Genomic DNA, 16,253 nt, shown 5'->3' on the forward strand with positions numbered 1-16,253 from the left:
TAGCAAACATATTACCGGAGACAATGCAAATTAGCATGGCATTCCTTCGAGCTTCAACGTTACACCAGTATGCGTCAAGCCTGAAAAAATAGTGGAACTTCTGTAGACCACAACCTCAGTTTTCTCAGCAGGAATCCCTGACGTCATCAATCTCTTCACCAATGAACTCAATTTGGGGCCATCTCCTGGAACTATGAGTAGCATAAGATGAGCTGTAGCTCTGATTCTGGGCCCCCCTTTCTGGGAAAAAAAGAGTTGGTGAAACGATTTTGCTAAGGTACCGTCACCCTACGCCCAATACGCTCAAAATATGATTTTCATGGAATCAAAAGATAGTTTTTGACCACATCGCGAAATGGATTCCAAATAACACAATTACTCTGAAACTGGTATCAGAAAAAGTGGTAATGTTAATGGTATTAACAGCTGCACATCGGATGCAGATCAGAGCTGGAATAAATGTCGAAAACATCGCCCAAAGAGCAGATCATCTAGAAATTGAAGTTCCAGCGACATTGAAGATGTCAGGCCGGAGACGGTGTCAAACAACCGTAATTCTCCCCTTTTTCCCGGAGAATCCGACTGTTTGTGTCGCATCAGCACTGCAATCTTTCTTAGAATGCACACAATCACTACGAGGAAGTAAAAAACGCATTTCATTTCATGGAAAAAGCCGCACAAGGCCTTATAACCTCAAAGACTCAGCCACTGGATCAAAAATGTACTCTTCTAGAGTGGGGCGGACATTTGAAAGTTTTCAACCTACAACACACGTCCGGCATCAACCTCAGTGGCCAAAGACAGCGGGGTAAGCGTCTGTAATTTTCAAAGCCGCTGGTTGGACTCCGTCTTGAGCAACTTTTTCCAGGTTCTGCAACCGAACGATCCAGGAATATCCAAAAACATTTGCTAAATCGATTTTCAAACGATGAAAAAAACTCGTTCAATCTTTTCTTCAATCACTTCTTTTTGGATTCTGTTGGGCATAATAATATTAAAAATAACAAAAAACAGTCCAATAAGTTCAGTGCTATGATACGTTAAACATCTACATGCGATGATCTGAGGAGGAGGCGCACAATACAATTGAACGATTAAGAGAACTTACGTAAGCGAAGTTCTATGGTAATTATATAAAGTGCCTCTTCCGAAAAGTCACCCTCATTTCCGCGAAAACCAATAGATTAATCATGGCAAACTTAAAAAAATATGACGAAATCAGAACCCCGGTATATGGACCGTGGTATAGTGAGTAGCAAAAACAGTATTATTTACAGTCAACCTTGTAGCGCCATTATATATATATATTTATATTCGACATATTATGGATATACCGTATGTATTGCATATAATCTTATAGTATTAGTTATGTATAATAATTATTTCACATAAATAATAGTGCGATATAATATTCTATCATGAGTAAAGTACAAAATATTATAATATATATAGTAATAGTATAGTAGATAGTAAATAAATTTTAATCATATCTACCAAATTAAATAGCGGAATAGAAAGGATAAAAAATGTAATCTTTCATTTTTGGAAGAAGAGCATCCTTTGTTTAGATATGTAATATACACAATACCGTCTTTTCTGGCCAGTCTGGCAAGTGAAGCACGCGAATAGTTCTAGTTATTGAAAATAATTAGGAATGAAAAATGGTAAATTTTGTATTCCTATGCATGTTTTCTGGGTCTTCATATTCTGAAAACAATGAAATATGAAATGGAATAATCGCCATTTAAGAAAATCTCTTCATTCGTGATGACAATGTTTGTTTTCTTTACTGTAATGGAGAAAAATGTTAAATTAAGTTCTTCCGCTCTACCGGATTCTCCCTCAGGCGTCTACCCATTCCGTCATTTTGTCCACTCCATTACCTTACCAAAAAAACATCACAAACAATCTCGCTTTTCCCCCAGTGATCGGTGAATTCTGAACGTTTAATCATTCAATTACCTAAATTATTGATATTTTATAATTTAGAAGTCAGGAGCAGAAACACCGAAAAATGTATACTAGAATCAAGTATATTATATATCTGATTCTAGTCTATTTTTTAATTAATTTTCAGAAGGCAAATTCCGATGCTTTCTTCACTGCTTTCATTCGCAACATATAATCAATTTTTGCAGCTGGCTGTGAATAAACTATTCCATAAAATACATTTATCCACCAAAAACACAAGATCAACAATGTCGTTGCACAATGTAGAGATTCAAGATAACATGACAGCTTGTGATCGTTCTGGATCACGAAGTCGAGTTCATAGAATCCCCATCTTGCGGTTGTTTTCAAATTTGATGAGCATATATCAGAAGTAAACGTCTTTGTATGATCTAATTTGTTGATAGTTGATAGCAGAATTGCGAGAGAATGCGGTTTTCATCGATATCGCATTAAAAATCGCATGTCCTAGAATCCAGTATAAAATATATTAAAATATACATAACTGGCTAATTGCACGCAAGGAGGGATGTAAGTGGCCAGTTATACTGCCCATTGAAATGTAAAATAATGTACGCCACACGAGTATCACAGCTAAATTCAAAAGAAAAAACAAACCTTTGAAGCGTAAAATACTATTTCCATGCAAGCTTCCTTATTACAAATTTGTATTTCGAATCAGGGTTGCCAAACGACAACGAGTTCTCTCTAGCCTCTCAACAGAATGGCTTGGCGCTCTCTAAAATTTATCTAATTGTCCTGTGTATTGATCGAGTCATGGAAAATCTAGGATCGAAAATCCACTGGATTTCCATTACAGCTCAGAAAATAACATCATAGCGTGCGATCCTGGATACAAAATGTGAAAGAAATAAAAAAAGAGGAGAAAAGGAAACAATCGAATGAATAAATATATAAAGGTGAAAATCGAATGCCCTCGAGCGTGTGGAAGCCACATGAAACATTGAGGTGGAAACAAATATATCGAATTTATTGTGGAAATAACGGAAAGACAGCAGTCCAGCATGCGAATCAACTGGCTCGAAAAATTGCATTGGCTTGCCAAAATCTTTATACGTACGATGGAAAATGTCTTCTTGCTCCGCTCAGTGGCAGTACCATATCCCGTTTCTGCAACAAAGAAAGTAAACCAATAATTTACGGATGTTCTCAATGCAGTCGACTTTCCACCGATCTTCTTAAGAAATAGAATATATTTAGTTATTACCGTTCTTGATAAGTCATCAAGATTTTAATCTTCTTCGCGACACTTAGCAGATTTTGCCAGGTGAAGTTGTTATGTTTAACGTACTAACCCTATACCGAGCTCTCTCAAAACGGATGTTCTATTTTCTTCCAATGCTAATTATCTTTGTTTCTCGTTAAAAAATGTAAATCATTACATGAGAATATGACTAATATACTTCTGTGAAAAAATTTATAGCAGGTGGTATTTGTGTTTTTTTATCTCATACGTTGAAGGACAGTAACTTGTAAGAGTTTCTCTGTTTATTTATTTTTATTTTTCCATATTATGTGAGAACATAAACGTATCTACAAAATAGGACAATTAGTGTCAAAATTTCATTTAATATGAAACGAAAGAACATTCCCTTTAGGACAATGTATTCTATCTTTACTCCTAATTTACCATTCCTTGAGTAATATAAAACACGGTCGTGTGCGATACGATTTACTCATCTGGGTTTCTGTGTTGCTTCTCCATTCTAGTTCTCGAAGTGGTCTTCCAGAAGGTCCGGGAGATGTGTGTTCTTTCTTCGCGTTTGGATACTGGATACATTTTTGAAATGATCTCTGGGATTCGTTGAAATATAAAATTCTTTTGCCAGATCAATAAACGCTGCACAGACCATGTTGTCACCAGGACAGTCCGGGAGGGAAGGGATTGAAATTTGAGTCATATTGCTTGTAATTCACAATTTCTCTCTTATTTAGAAAGACTTGTCGAAAACCATATTTTTTTATATTTTGACGACTATAAACATACAACGCAATACATACTGTTAGGTCAGGAACGGTATTGGCTATTTTCATAAAAATAATGCTTTTAATCAAGTAGAATGAAGGCAAAATAAAAGAATTTGAAGTAGAAAAGGGTAATATTGACCAAAATTCCATATTTGAAGCGAGTTTAAATTTCAATCGATATTACTCGTATGAAAGTGAAACACGAAGTAATAATGAGAAGTAATAATTTTTTTTATTATTCATACGCGTAAAAATCACCTTCGCTTGGTTGGGCACATTGTATGACGTCACTTAAATAGTAGTCGAAAAATAGAGTTTTTAGGGCAATAAAAATATATTGGTAAAATAAGGAAAAATGTATAATACTTGCAGTTGCGCTGCGCTTCGCGCGCTTATTATCGTTATGTAGTGGCATATCGAAGAAAAAACATTATTAAATAGAAAAATAGGTAACAATATACACACAGAAAACACTGAGAATATCTTACCCAATCTGATAATGGACCCAAGTGGGTGGGTTCATTGATAAAGGCAGATCACATTTTGAGATAACCATTAGTCAATTTTTTGACAGCCATTATTTAACATTGAACGTAGATAATTTTATTACAAATAAATATCTCTCAAGGAAAAGCGACTCCTTCAATAATATAACAATTTATTAAATGATAAAAGTTCTATTCCGATCTCGAAGGCCTCAGTCATTATTAGTTACAAGAAAGTAACTTTGTCTAATCGTCCAGAATATATGACAGCTGGAGGGATCGGGAGTGAAACGATGAACTCACAAAAATATGTGGTTATTGCGGACAGCGATGAAGAAGGCGACAAATCTCAGGATATGTTCGATGACGAAGCCACTCGGAATTCAACATCGAGTGTTGCAATTAATTTAAGTTCAGTGAGTTACCAAAGTGCTATTGATAGCGATCATAACCTTTGCAACGACAACGACGTTCCGCCCGACGGTTTGGACAACGCTCGTGAGGCTGAAACTTGTACAATTCAATAAAAATCAGTTGATGAAGGTCTGTTGTGTTTCACAAATATCCACGATGTTCGATCTGACGAAAAAATTCCACAGGACGTTCTCCAGGAAGCTCGTGACGCTGAGAGTCGTCCGATCCCACCAAAACCAAGAAATATGAATGAGCAGGAAGACGAAAATTTCAAGTCCTATCTTGATAAAAAGAAAATTAAAATTATCAACGAAACAGTTTTGCTGGGATATTTCAATGTGTTGTCAAGGGAAAGAGTACCTGGATCGCTGTGGACCATTCATTCAATGCTGAAGGCAACGTTACTTACACATAACTCTATCGATATTTTAATATTCTTATTAGTTATAAAATTTCTATCTGCCAATGAAAAAGCGTCTCAACCCGAGAAAAAAAAGGAAACACATTTACCCCTAATAAAATTGCCAAATTTCTATTTGAAGCACCTGATTATACTTGACTCGCCACAAAGGTAAAACTTAACACCATAAATAGTTCGTTATTGTGTGTTAGAATATTCACTTGAAAAATTTAATTTCATCAATCTTTCTCAGGTGGCACTCATTATTGGACTTCATGGAGCCTGCAGAATTTGCGAACTACACAATTTGAGAATTAAAGACGTCGAAAATCACAACACGTGTCTTAAATTTAATCTCCTGAGGACAAAGACTGGAGGAAGTAAAAGTTTCGTTATTACTGGAGATAATTGTACAATTATCAAACGTTATATGGCTCTACGGCCTCATAAAACTGATAAAAACCATTTCTTCTTGAGATATACGCAAGGCAAATGCGTAAATCAAATGATTGGAAGCCACAAGTTCGCTGAAATACCCTCAGTAATTGCTAACTACTTGAAGCTTCCTAACCCTGAAAAATATACTGGCCATACTTTCCTACGCACAGGAGCAACTATTGCAGCAAATGGTGGCCTCGATTTCATCAATTTGAAGAAATAGGGTGGTTGGGCCTCTTTCACAGTGGCTGAAGGCTACATCGACGCATCGTTAGCCCAGAAAAATAAAGTCTCTGCTCTGATCAGCAACGCTATTGCAAATGTAACACCACGTCCTTCCACAGGCAGAAGAATGAGACCGTTACAGATTTCAACTTCCTCAACTTCTGTTGGCCCACGCCCCTCAACTTCTACTGTAGAACCTCCTGCTCCAAAAACAATGGGACTCGATGCTGAATTTGATTCGCCAACTCATAATGACCAAGCACTACAAGGAAATCCGACGAACATCGGACTGAACCTCCACTCTCGAAGAACCAAAGTATTCAACTTCACTTCCACAATTGCTTCGGATTCAACTTCTTCAGCCATCATGATAAGGAAAATCCGAAAAATTTCAATTGTTTTATTACAAATTTTTATGTTTATTAATTTATGCGAATGCGTATGATCGAGCTTAGACCAAACTTTTTTGAAATAAGTTTGAACGGCTTCAAATAATGAAAGAGATTATTACTTAGATTATGAATGGATACGTTTTTCTCCTAAAGCGCATATGTTAAAACAAGTAGGCGACAACAATTTTGTCATTGTGGAGGATTTAGCGAAATGTATAGGTATATTGTTTTGCCATCAATAAATTGATGGCGGGCTTCCGAATGATTTTAACAATATATTTTTCCTCGTCAGGTTGGATCTATTATGAATGTTAAATGGTCGTAACAATTAAGCATCTATTAGACTAAAATTCTCAAATTTAAAAAACGAATTCGATCCTGATATTCTAAGCTATATAATCATTTTACACTAAAATTTGAATATCTATAAAACCAATTGTTCAATTAAGCTCATTTTTCATACTATCCATTGTAGGGATAAACGGACGATTTCGTCGAAATTTGCAGTCTTAATAGCTTGATTTTTGTGCGGATGAAAGAGCGAATCACATTTTTTTTTTCAATAACATGAAAGTGTTATATAACTATGATTACTTACAGGATGCATTTTCCAGTTTTTGATTAATTTCAATAGTGCCAAGCATGACGAAAAGAATGGAATTTAAAAAATGCGTACAACAATTTGAACTGAAAAATGAAAAAATCTAAATATCTCAAAAAGTTTGTAAGGGCAACTATATATATTTTAATCGATAATGACAGGGACATCGAGAAAAAAATTTTCACATAAAAAAAAATGAATTCGGTTAAGTCAATTTTGAGATATTCCACATAATCATTTTACACTAAAAATTGAATATCTCCGGAACTAATCAGTCAATCATGCTCATTTTCAATACCATCCGTTGCAGTGATGAAAGGACAATCTCGTCCAAATTTGAAGTTAATAGCTCAATTTTTGCGAGGGTGAGAGTGCGTACAACAATTTGAACTGAAAAACGAAAAAATCTAAATATCTCGAAAAGTTTTATGGGCGACTCTATATATTTTGATGGATAATGACAGGGGACATCGAGACAAAAATTTTTATATAAAAAAAATAAATTCGGTCCAGTCAATTTTGAGATATTCCACATAATCATTTTACACTAAAAATTGAATATCTCCGGAACTAATCAGTCAATCCTACTCATTTTCAATACCATCCGTTGCAGTGATAAAAGGACAATTTCGTCAAAATTTAAAGTGGATATCTCGATTTTTGCGGGGGTGAGAGTGCGTACAACATTTTTTTTCCAAAAACATAAAAGTAACAATAACTATGATTTTTTCCAGAGTTCATTTTCAAATTTTCGATTGATTCCAATAGAGCCAATCATGGTGAAGAGAAGGAAATAAAAAAAAAACTGAATACCTTCATTAGTTTTGGAGATATTTCGAAAAAACGATTTATAAACAAATCACGATTTCTCATAAACGGCTTGACCGATCTAGCAGAATTTTTATTCCATAGTCAGCCTCAAGTCTTATCTACTATTTGACGAAATTTCAAATGTTTCGGAATTTTTTTACCCACCTTTATCTTTTCTTAACTAAAAAATCACCCCTGGCCAGGGGGCACCACGCACAGACATTCTCAAAAACTTTTGTATTTTTACATTTCAGACCATTCTACATCGTTTCCAAGCAAAATTAGAATTTTTTTTTTCCGGTCGGGACCGGACGATTGCAATGCTTCCATTCGGAAGCAATAAAAAATTACTCGGATAGTTTATGTGATTCATTCTGAATTTCGGATGGAAAAGTTAGAACATGTCATTTAATTAACATTAAAATAAACCAAAAACTAGAAGTATATATCGTGTGCAGTGTACTTAAAGGTAACAATAATTGAAAACTGCAAATTACTATGCAATTCTTTAGTTTTGTTAGTTTGTGATGTCAGGGTTAAGACCTCGAATTTCAGTAAAATGGAAAATCAATCAGAACTGATAACTCTAACACTCAGGGCACTTCAACTTTACTGTTTTTACAGCACCGGCAATTCTCTTATTTAAAAGTCCAGAATAATTTTTGTTATGAGCAAATTTTGTAAATATTGTTGATTTCGTTTTTACTTAATTGGGAGGGGGGGGGGGGTGTCTCCACCTCCCGCACTTCCCCGACCCCACCCCGTCTTAGCGCCCTCTCGAAATTGGGCATCCGTAAGAAAAAATAGTATGTGTCATTTGGCTGAAGTCCTCGGATTCTCCAGACTATGTTGTAACACAGTCCGAAAAAGCCGCAGATTTCAGTCTTATGACATAAGATACTATAACGAATGTGACGAATTATTAATTTGCGGTCTGCCAAACTAAATGATCCATAGGGAATGAAATCAGGAGTTTATATTTAATCGGAGATTCGATTGCAACAAATGTTCTATCTCGGTTGTCTGTCTCGACAGGCATTGGGTGAAGTCCCAGGTACACAGAAAGGCCAGAGCGATTGACGGGGTGAAGTGCCGACGTGGCACCCCAATTATCCACATTATAACGAATATACGTGAACATTATCCACGAATATTGCGCTTAATTTATATTTCAATGTCATCTGGTTCAACATTGTCTGATTCGATGTTACTTGTTGTGGATAATGGGTGTCACATCGCGTGTCCTCATATATTATGCAACCAGTGCGGTATGGGCTTTTAGGCTTATGGGAAGTTAATAAAAGAGGCCAAAGGCGAGTTTTACAATCGCACCGGTCGTAAAACACCATATATATTTGATGCCATTGAGCTTAAAATCCGCGATTCTAACGACCGAAACGAGGTTAGAATTGCGCAATTCCGGGCACTTATGGCTATTCGATTGCAACTGTCCTTGGGAAAAAATTAAAATTTAACCGCAAGTAATAATAAATCAAAACGAAGATTCAACGAAAAAATGTAAATCCAATGAATTGAACAATTTTGAATTAACATTCAGAACAATTTTCTAAAATATCAACAAAAGCATTTTCACAAGCTGAGTCATGCGGTGAAAAGGCTGATACTTTTTGTTAGACCTAAATAAGGCTGACCATTTGTCGATTTGATTACGGACGGTGACCAATTTTGAGACGGTTATAGGGTAATTTTGATACGACCATCCGTCATCGTGAGATCTTAGACCAGGTATGGACAAAGTCGGATCTTCGGGAGCGGGGGCTATAAAACCCTATTAGACCCATTATTAGAGATACAATACACCAATTGCGTGAAGCCCAAGCGGTGATTGTTCAAACATCATGGTGCCAGAAATTGATTATTTCTTGGTTATTTTAATAATGAATAATTATTTCATTAAAAATTGAAAAAATATGAGATGTCAGTTCTTTAAAATTCAACAAATAAATTATGAATGTAAGGTTTATGTTATAAGTTTTGCACACTCTTGGCCACATCACACATTTTCTGATCTGTGAACATTTTAATTACCTTTGCTCGATCACTCTGCAGCTAATTATGGTACACGCGATATAACGAAAAAATAGAATGATTCTAACGTTGTAGAAATAGTACCGAGTGACAGCAAAGCTCATAGTTGGGAGGAAATCACTTGGTAAAGAATATTCGTTGGGGTCGGGAAATCGAAAAGGGTACACGGAGAGAAATATTCAAGAAAAATTAGGGAATATTTTACGTAATCTGCAAGCGACGCAATCATCACATAAATTCTACGATCTATTCCGTAAAAATTACTCATCCATCTGACGCCTCATGGCTAGTTATGAGTCACCGTGAGAGGGGGATTTTTACGAAACGTTCCGTAAAAAATTTTGAACATCCAATAATTTTTCTGTTCTGGAACATAATAAGTCCTGAAATTTCGTTCGATTTTTAAACTTCCAGAAAAAATACGTCACTATTTCGTATTTTTTCGGTGACAGAAACCGAAAATTTACTGAAAGTTCCAGATGTATTTCCCGAAAACGATTCTCACTGGCAGATTACGTGAAACGTTCTGTAATTTTTCTTGAATATTTCTCTCCGTGTACTCACGGATTATGGCGGCCACAACCTTTCCTTCCAAAATCCGCTTCTCAAGAACTTCTAGATTTTCCTCTCGATTTCGGGCACCCTTTCCTCCTCCAAAATCCTCTCGACGTGATTGTTAAAAGGAATGCCGAAACCGTATCGAAGTGCAATATCACGAGGAGGTTCACGTGTCCGTACCTGGTGCATCGACATCGTACGATGTCCTCTCCTCCATTAACACATCTTAATATCTCCATATAGATGCATGGATTAAGACAATGAAAAAATTGAAGATAAGAAATTCTGTGACGTGAAAATGATTATTGGCCAGACGTTGATGTTATATAATTTTAAAACTTTCAGCAAGTGATCAACATTTCATTGGTGTAGGAAATCATTAAGGAACAGGGAACAAAAGTCACGAAACTTCAATTACATCAAAGGAAACTACGGCAAAATGGATGAGTTGAATTTTCAACTGTTTCATTATATGGAAAGTATATATTCAGAAAAATTAAAAGTTCAATATGTTACATCCAATAAATATTCTGAAATATTTACTGGAAAACGTGACGTAATAATACATTCGTATTAACCTCCGACTATAAAACTTCCGACAGTATATATCATCCGAAAGATATTTCAAATACATCAACACAATATGAATAAACAGACATATTGCATTTACGTAGTAAATATGTATTTTGGATTTTCTATCCTCTCATTCGGATGTACCTGGATGATAGCTGAGAAATTGTAATTAATATACCTATTGCCGACTTACGTTCTTCATGTACACGGAGAGAAAAGTCCAAGAAAAATTACTGTGCCGAGCACCATAATCGTGGTGCAAAATGCTAGAATATCAGAAATTCTTTGATTCACAAATAAAAATTACCATCAATATGTCAAATTTTCTTATACATTCCGTAATTAATCATGTGAGGCTCTATAAAATTTACTAAAGAGCACTATAAAATTTGAATGTCTATCATTTTTTCGTTGAGTTTGAAAGAAAAATTGATAGAAATCCTTCAAAAATTTCTATCCACATCGGTATTTTTTATTGTGCTCTCTTTTCATTTCTACTGTGCTACACAGCATTTTCTCCAAGCATTTTTTAACCCAATGTGATTGGTTAGCGATGAACGTCGAATGTTTCCGATTCTTGCTGAAGTTGAATTTAACAATGGTAACTGTTGCGACGACTATGAATTTTTATTTGGCCGATAACGAAGTTTTGCTCGGCCGATGAAAAAATGTTACTGCATGGCATAGTAATTTTTCTCAGGCCTGCAGTTTACACCTAGATTGTAAGGCAGCACAGTAATTTTTATCGGAATCACAATATAAAAATTCACAGATTTTTCTCTCCGTGTACGCACCTGTAACGCACAAAATAGTATTTTTCACGCCTAGGACGGAAACAGTGAATCTGACGAATGCGGCTTTATATTATAACGCGCATGAATCAGAATCACTTTCAGTCAGACTTCACAGTCAGAAAACGCGTTTTTATTCGATCGAAGCCAGATTAGAAATGCGTTTGATATGATAATGTTGACCATACTGAATGAGTTAATTGAAAATGAGTCTGTTATGGAAAAAATTCATCAAGCGTAATCGATAAGAAGACTGAGAACAATGTGAAGCTGTCACGAAACCCCGAACACAGCAAATCGATGGGAGCAAAATCGGTATGAGAAAAGCAATCCTCTGAATAAGTAGTTGTTTTCCGCAAGTTTCCTCAGGATGAACAAGCGGCAGAGATTTTTGCAAAAAACATTGTAGAAATATCCAATAATTTCGAAGGTCTTTGAGTACTACAACCTAAATTAAGTGAAAATTAATGGGGAGACCGTGAAACATTACCAAGTACCGAGTGCAATTACTCTCTTCCATGAAGCGAAATCTGAAATGTAAAGGTGAAGAAGGAATGAATACAACAATAGTCTTCATCATGGTGATTACATAAAACCTGGTTCCATCCTTATATTAAGGACAATTTCCTCGTTTCGAGCGACTCTAGAAAATATATTCCCGGTTCTCCTCCCCCTCATCTCTTTTTTTATGTCGGGAAAAAGTTGTCGAAAATGAGAAACATGGTATACCAGGAGGATCTCGGCGTTCCCTTCTCGGCGTTAGATTGGGAAAAGAGAAGAAGATAAGATAGGAGGAGGATGAGGATGACTAGTGGATGGTTCACTTGCACATCGGAGGATTTTCTTCGAGCTCGGCTGGCCGGAAATAATGTTTCGAGAAGCGCAGCAGTGAAGCATTCGCTGAAACCGGTTTTAAACTCCGCCGCGTTGAATTGCCTCTTGGCATAGTCCAAGAGAATACGGTTAAACGAATTTATCTGTATATAAATTCTCGAGTACAGCAATTGTAACTGCTGAGTGGTTACGATGAAATTGAGAAAGGAGTATTAAATAAAAATGAATTGAAAGGTGGAAGATAAGTGGATAAGATTTTTCTTCTTTTATTCTCTGTTCCGATGAAATAGAGATAGCATGCACTTGTTAATTTAATTACGGAATTTAAGTTTTGGAGTGAATATAAATCGGTTCGTGCAGGAATAATTTTAAGGATAATTACACTGTGGCATAATGACAATGGCGTAATATCCGGTGGGATATTTTCAAGTAATCGATCAAAGATTGATAGCTTTAGACATTAATCAGTAATATCGAATGAATATACTTCTCCGGTGATTGTTGCATACATCAATGACAGGAAATTCATCATACTATCACTCACTACTTATAATCATTATTATTATTGCATTCTTCCCATTATTATAAAATTGTAGAATGAAATTTTTATATATTCTCTTTCGAAGTACCATTTTCATTTCCTACATCTTCATATTCACCAATTAATCTAGATTAGGATTATTTTCGCATTTATCTTGAACATTTTTATGCTCAGAAATTGGCATCCATCATGCAAAGAGTGAAGAATATTAGGAGCATATAATGGTCAGCAATATAGTAGTAATGGTATATGACTGAAAGGAACGAAAAGTTAGAATCCTGTATACGGAGAAAAGATATATGAATTTTTATAGTGTCATTCCGATAAAAACTACTGTACTGCTTCAAAATCTCGGCATAAACTGCAGGCCTAAGGAACATTACTATGCCGCTCCCTGAAATTTCTTCATCGGTCAATGAAAACTATCTTATCGGCCAAGTAAAAATTCAAAGTGTTTCTAAGCGTTACCATCATTAAGTTTAACTCCAGCAAGAATCGGAAATATTCGGTGCTATTTGTTGTGGCCTGTGAAACCACTAATTTTTTTTTGTCTCTTACCGGTAACTCTTCCGGTTCTTGCCGGTGTATGTTTACGTTCACTCGAGGGTTTCCCCCTTGCAATCGCTCAATTCTCTCGTTTTTTCTTTTTATCGTTTTAGTAATAATACGTTCGTTCTGTTTGGCGGAGTAATTTAAAATCATAACTTTAAATCCCGTCCCCTTCTTTGAGGTTCTAGCATTGTGAAACGTACCGGCTCAAGCTTGCGCAGAGTTGCCCCCGGCATACTGTTAAGTTGAGTTTTGGAGGAGGGAACATTGTTCTCATATTTTGAGTATGAGTTGAGTATTTTTGGCCTCTTGGTTGCTGTCCTATCTGGAAGAGGACGTGCCAGAACGACCGAAGAGGTGGACAGAGCCGGATAATATGGTTTTTTTGAGGAAATATAGAATTTTAAGGAGCCTACTGTTGGCCACAGAATGGTGTCCCTTGTGGCGTCTGTTCAGAGTTGCGGGAATCTGACGATTCTTTCTGAGATTAAAAGTCAACTTTAAGTTTAAGTTTCCGATTAATATTGTCATTATTTCCTAATTGGGATCGAGTATCGAATAATTTATATTAACGTTTACCTGAAAAGGCGGTCAATTAAATTTTTTTTTTTCGTGTTGATTTCTTTTTGTTGTGACAGGAACACGAAAAACCCGAAATTTATATTCGGTATTGTTTTGTGTTTAATTTTCTACTTTTTTTTTGTAAATTGCAATCCTTTTGTTTTTGAATTGGAAAACTCGTGTCTTCTTTGTTGAGATTCACGAGAACCCCAGAGAAGGGGTATCATCTCCCCTCCCCCGTGTAATACGTATACTTAGTGCAGTGTAGACCCAAAAACTCAAAATGACGGGCAGCTCACTTATAAGAGTAGATTCTATAACGTAAAACATAAACGTAAACTTTACAGATCTTGAATTGAGCTGAGAGGAGTCAGTGCCTCTCAAGAAATATTGTCACTGACTAGCGTCCGGCAAAAGTTCTTAGATACTTTATTGATAAGAATTAAAGTTTACTCTTAGGAGCAGTGGCGTACGTCACAATTTATTTAGATAAAAAGAGGTGGAATCAAAAAATAGAAAAAAATAGACTAATGTTAATTTTTCTATGGTCTGTTTAGTTGGGCTGGTTTTTACACGTTTGGGATGAGTGGGATTTTTCTCCTGGTCTATTCCTTCTGCCTACCTGTTAGGACAGATCGTGAGGTTATTAAGTGTTGTTTTAACAAGTGCAATGGCAATTTCTACCCCAGATTTCGAAAAGTTATGTAGAAAGTTTATAAGTTGAAACTGTATAACTTCTACTACTCATTTCCCAAGCAACGTTCACTAAGAAAAAAAAGTAGTTAGCCGTTCCCAACGGTCGAAGACATATGATTGTTACTTCACATATTATTTATTTATTTATTTTATTTTGCCATCAATTTTCGTGATAGTTGCCTTCGAATGGAATACCTGTAATCTCTCAAAGTTTCAGATTTTTGGGAATTAATTTACCCGTTTAGTCCCCTCCTTTTGTAAGAATAGTTGACCATCTGCACATACACACATGGCTTTGAAACTTCATATTTTCACGTTTCAAACCGTTCTACGTAATTTCCAGGCGAAATTGGGAAATCGAGGAATCGAACGATCGCAATGCTTCCATTCGCAAGCAAAAAGTGTCGATCGAGTATCTAGGCAATTGATTGTCATTCAATCTTTTTTCCATTTGATTTAAGTCGGAAATAACTTAAGTATTTGTAACGTCTCGTCTTACTACAAATATGGGCATATTCGAATAGAGTTTTCGCGTTCCTTCAATACCCTTGCGCCATTCAAACCTGTATTTACTTGAGTGAAATAGAAGCTGGATTGATTCGAGTTTGTAATCGATTGCGAATAGAATTTTCAAGAGTAGAGGAACAGATGAACCATTAGTATCATGAATTAGTAATTTGGTAAAAAATTGATTGAAGAATCAGATTGATTGACATACTTTTCGAACTCGTTAACTTGGAAATTGGAGAGGCTTTCAATAAACTAAAAAGAACATGTATCATAAATATTGGCTAACCACTTATACTTACTTCGAATAACAATTACTGATGCTTGTTGAGCCATATTCATTCAGTGAAGATTCAATTAGTCCCCTTTAAAAAAAATCAGGATTATATTCTTGCGTTATTCAGCTAATGTACTTATTTCTATTTTGAGAGAATGAAAGAATGAAAAATTAAAAAAGCAATGAAATCAAAAATGGGGAACGTTCAAGTCTGAATTAAAAGAAATTATCATTTTACAGTAATAGTTAGGAATTATCATTATTTTACAACGTTCTACTTTTATCACTGCAAAGTATAGGATACTTTTCCGGCGTAAAACAATCGGTACACGCGTGCAATACGCATCTCATCCCCAGCAAACTATCATACACGCTATATCGTGTATGTAGCGTGTATGTAGCGTGTATGTTGCGTGGATGCAATTTTTGGATGAAAAACAGGTAGAAATCGATGAAAACAGATGAAAGAATCGTGTGCGATGAATAAGGTGGATTATTCGGTGCATTTGGCGATATTTATTTGATTATATCGGGATAAATTATAAAAAATATATAATGGGCAGAAGTGTGCATGAAAACAGCGTTCGGAAAATGCCGAGAGATGGTGGTAGGG

The 16,253-nt window shown here is 35.7% G+C and overlaps 1 protein-coding gene across 9 annotated transcripts in view; it reads right to left on the reverse strand.

Moving 5' to 3' along the window:
* Positions 1-16,253, reverse strand: part of kek5 (kekkon 5) — a 490,550-nt gene that overhangs the window by 134,030 nt on the left and 340,267 nt on the right. For 5 of the 9 annotated variants that reach the window (XM_011301427.1, XM_011301422.1, XM_011301424.1 and 2 more), the window contains one exon: positions 3,032-3,081. The exons of 1 other annotated variant lie outside the window; for it this stretch is intronic. The gene's annotated coding sequence lies outside the window, so the exon portion shown is untranslated. Of the gene's footprint in view, positions 1-3,031; positions 3,082-15,665; positions 15,729-16,253 lie in introns of all 9 variants that reach the window. 3 more of the 9 variants (XM_011301425.1, XM_011301423.1, XM_011301430.1) reach the window with 1 other exon arrangement.

Source organism: Fopius arisanus, unplaced genomic scaffold (assembly GCF_000806365.1).
Source record: "Fopius arisanus strain USDA-PBARC FA_bdor unplaced genomic scaffold, ASM80636v1 scaffold00022, whole genome shotgun sequence".
NCBI classification, from domain to species: Eukaryota; Metazoa; Arthropoda; class Insecta; order Hymenoptera; family Braconidae; genus Fopius; species Fopius arisanus.